General features: G+C 40.3%; 1 pseudogene; it reads left to right on the top strand.

Moving 5' to 3' along the window:
* Positions 1-1,603: 1,603 nt before the first annotated feature.
* Positions 1,604-3,302, top strand: LOC129641660 (ATP synthase subunit alpha, mitochondrial-like; annotated as a pseudogene).
* Positions 3,303-4,392: the final 1,090 nt, after the last annotated feature.

The raw sequence follows: 4,392 nt of genomic DNA, 5'->3' as shown, positions 1-4,392 counted from the left end.
TTTTGAAGAAATTGTTCTATTTATTATGATACTTTTATTTTTAAAAGTAAAAGTAGTATTGACAAGTCAAAAAAGTCAAAATGTATAAGGAATACACTCATAATCTCTATCTTCTCCCTTCAATCCTGTCCCAAAATATAACCCACGTGATCAAATTGGAGGGTAATCTCCAAAACTTTCTTTCTTTTCATACAAATATATACAGAATTTATTTCCTTTTTATTGCTTACTCCACATAGAATTTTGTAACTCAAAAAAAAAAAAAAAATCTTACTTATTGTCGGTATCTTCCCATAAATCACTTACGTCTAACTTCTTCTTAGTAGGAGCATATTATTCCATACTATGGATGCTTTGTTGCTGTTATTGTTCAGTCACTAAATCATGTCTAACTCTGTGATCTTATGGGATGCAACATGCCAGGCTTCTGGGTCCTTCACTGTCTCCCAGAGTTCACTCAAATTTATGTCCTCTGAGGTGGTGATGCTATCTAACCTTCTCATCCTCTGCCACCCCCTTCTCCTTTTGCCTTCAATATTTCCCAGATTCAGGGTCTTTTCCCATGAGTCAGATCTTTTCATCAGGTGGCCAAAGTATTGGAGCTTCATCTGCAGCATCAGTCCTTCCAATGAATATTCCAGGGCTGATTTCCTTTAAGATTGACTGGTTTGATCTCCTTACAGTCCAGTGGGTGCTCAAGAGTCCTCCAGCACCACAATTCAAAAGCATCAATTCTTTGGCGCTCAGCCTTCTTTATGGTCCAACTCTCATATCCATACATGGCTACTAAAAATACTATACCTTTGACTATGTGCACCTTTGTTGGAAAAGTGATGTCTCTGCTCTAATATACTTTCCAGACTTGTCATCGCTCTCCTTTCAAGGACCAAATGTCTTAATTTCATGATTGCAGTTGCTGTTCACAGTGATTTTGGAGACCAAGAACAGAAAATCTGTCACTGCTTCCACTTTTCCCCCTCTATTTGCCATGAAGTGATGGGACCAGATACCATGATCTTAGTTTTTGTAACAGTGAGTTTTAAGCTAGCTTTTTCACTCTCATCTTTCACCCTCATCAAGAGGCTCTTGAGTTCCTCTTTACTTTCTCATTATAGTGGTATCATCTGCATATCTGAGGTTATTGATATTTCTCCCAGCAATCTTGATTCCAACTTATGATTCATCCAGTCTGGCATTTCACATGATGTACTCTACATAGAAATTAAATAAACAGCCTTGTCATACCCCTTTCCCATTTTGAATGAGTCAATTATATGACACAAATAAATAGATATCCCATGTTCTTGAGTTGTAAGAATTAATACTGTTAAAGCGGCCATACTACCCAAAACAAACTACAGATTCATTCCAACGTCTATCAAAATACTCATGACAATCTTCATAGAACTAGAACAAACAATCCTAAAGTTTGTAATAGAATCACCGGATATACAAAGCATCTTGAGAAAGAACAATAAGAAAGAGATATCACATTTCCTGACTTCCAATTATACTACAAAGCCACAGTCATCAAAACAGTAGGGTGGTCAGTGGATCTTAAGGCTGCGGCTGCAGAGGAAGCACCTGAGGAGGAGCTGCAAAGATGCTGTCCGTGCTCATGGCCATGGCCGTACCCACACCTTCCCTTTGTGAGCCAGTCTGGTCTCCAAAAATGCTTTGGGATCATCCTTCATTGCTGCAAGGAACCTCCATGCCTCTAACTCTTGTCTTCAGAAGACTGGCACTGCTGAGGTGTCCTCTGTTCTTGAAGAGCGTATTCTTGGAGTTGATACCTCTGTTAACCTTGAAGAGACTGGGCATGTTTTAAGTATTGGTGATTATATTTCCCGGGTACTTGGGCTAAGAAATGTTCAAGCAGAAGAAATGGTAGAATTTTCTTTAGGTTTAAAGGGTATGTCTCTGAACTTGGAGTCTGACAACATTGGTGGTGTTGTGTTTGGAAGTGATAAACTAATTAAGAAAGGAGATATTGTGAAGACAACTGGGGCTATTGTAGGTGTTCCAGTCAGTGAGGAGCTGCTGGGTCATGTAGTTTATGCCCTTGATGGAAAGTGTCCAATTGGTTCCAAGGCCTGAAGACAAGTTGGCTTGAAAACCCCTGGGATCATTCCTTGAATCTCTGTGAGGGAACAAACACAAACTGGCATTAAGACTGGGACAGCTTGGTGCTGATTGGTCATGGTCAGTGTGATCTGGTTATTGGTGACCGACAGACTGGCAAAACACCAATTGCCAGAAACGTCATTAACCACAAACGATTCAATGATGGAACTGATGAAAAGAAGAAGCTGTACTGTATCCATGTTGCTATTGGTCAAAAGAGATCCACTGTTGCCCAGTTGGTGAAGGGACTTACAGATGCAGATGCCATGAAGTATACTATTGTGGTTTCAGCTACTGCTTCAGATGCTGCCCCACTTTAGTACCTTTAGGCTCCTTACTCTGGATGTTCAATGGGAGAATATTTTAGGGATAATGGCAAACATGCTTTGATCATTTATGATGACTTATCCAAACAGGCAGTTGCTTATCGTCAGATATCCATGCTGCTCTGCCCACCCCCCAGTCGTGAGGCCTATCCTCGTGATGTGTTCTACCTGCACTCCCGTATACTGGAGAGAGCAGCTAAAATGAACGATGCTTTTGATGGTGGCTCGTTAACTGCTCTACCACTCACAGAAACACAAGCTGGTGATGTGTCTGCTTACATTCCAACAAATGTCATTTCCATCACTGACAGACAGATCTTCTTGGAAACAGAGTTGTTCTACAAAGGTATCCACCCTGCCATTAATGTTGATTTGTCTGTGTCCCATGTCGGATCTGCTGCCCAAACCAGGGTCATGAAACAGGTGGCAGGTGCCATGAAACTGGAGTTGGCTCAGAATCGTGAGGTTGCTGCTTTTGCCTAGTTCGATTCTGATCTTGATGCTGCCACTCAACAACTCTTGAGTTGTGGTGTGCGTTTGACTGAGCTGCTGAAGCAAGGACAGTATTCTTCTATGGCTATTGAAGAGCAAGTGGCTGTTATCTATGCGGGTGTCAGGGAGTATCTTGACAAGCTGGAGCCCAGCAAGATCACAAAATTTGAGAATGCTTTCTTGCCTCATGTTATCAGCCAACATCAAGCCCTGTTGGGCAAAACCAGGACCAATGGAAAGTTCTCAGAAGAGACAGATGCAAAGCTGAAAGAGATTGTAACAAACTTCTTGGCTGGATTTGAAGCTTAAACTCCTGTGGATTCACATCAAATGCCAGTTTGGTTTTGTCATTGTTTCTTCTAGTTCAGCCTGTTTAATACATGTTATTGAGATAACTGGACAGCTACATGCAAAGAATAAAAATGGACCACTTTATCATATCATATACAAACATAAACTAAAAATGAATTAAATATTTAAATGAGAGCATAAATCCCCTAGAAGAAAATACAGGCATAACCTCCTTGACATCAATCTTAGCAACATTTTAAAAATTTGTCTCCTCAGGCAAGGACAACAAAAAGCAAAAATAAACTAATAGGACTACATCAGACTAAAGGCTTTTCACAGCAGAGGAAGCCACCAGCAAAATTAAAAGGTGACCCACAGAATGGGAGAAGTTATTTGTAAATGATATCTCTGATAAGAGATTGATATCCAAAAATACAAAGAAATACATAAACTTAACATAAAGAAAGAAGGACATGGCAACCCAACTCCAGTATTCTTGCCTAAAGAATCCCGTGGACAGAGGAGCCTGGTGGGCTGCTGTCCATGGGGTTGCACAGAGTTGGACATGACTGAAGTGACTTAGCATGCATGCATGCATTGGAGAAGGAAATGGCGACCCACTCCAGTATTCTTGCCTGGAGAATCCCAGGGACGGAGGAGCCTGGTGGGCTGCCGTCTGTGGGGTTGCACAGGGTCGGACATGACTGAAGCAACTTAGCAGCAGCAACATAAAGAAAACAATTAAAAATGGGCAGAGGATCTGAACAGTCACCAAAGAAGACATATAAGTAGTCAACAAGCACATGAAAAAGTGCTCAGCATCACTAGTCATCGGGGAAACACACATCAAAACCTCAGTGAGATACCATCCCACAACTGTCAGAATGACTTCTATCAAAAAGGCATAAAACAACCGCTGAAGAGGATTCAGAGAAAAGCAAATCCTTGTATTGCTAGTGCAATTATAAATTGATGCAAACCTTATGGAAACAGTATGAAGATTCCTCAAAAAACTTAAGACAGATTATATATGATCCAGCAATTCCACTTTGGGGAATTTACCTGAAGAAAACAAAAACTCCACTAATTTGAATATATATACATTAAATATAATATATATTTAATGTATATATCCTTATATTCACTGCAGAATTATTTA

This window comes from Bubalus kerabau, chromosome 1, assembly GCF_029407905.1.
Source record: "Bubalus kerabau isolate K-KA32 ecotype Philippines breed swamp buffalo chromosome 1, PCC_UOA_SB_1v2, whole genome shotgun sequence".
Taxonomy (NCBI): domain Eukaryota; kingdom Metazoa; phylum Chordata; class Mammalia; order Artiodactyla; family Bovidae; genus Bubalus; species Bubalus kerabau.
Note: the sequence above shows the minus strand (reverse complement) of the source record. Positions and strands in the feature narration are given on the sequence as shown.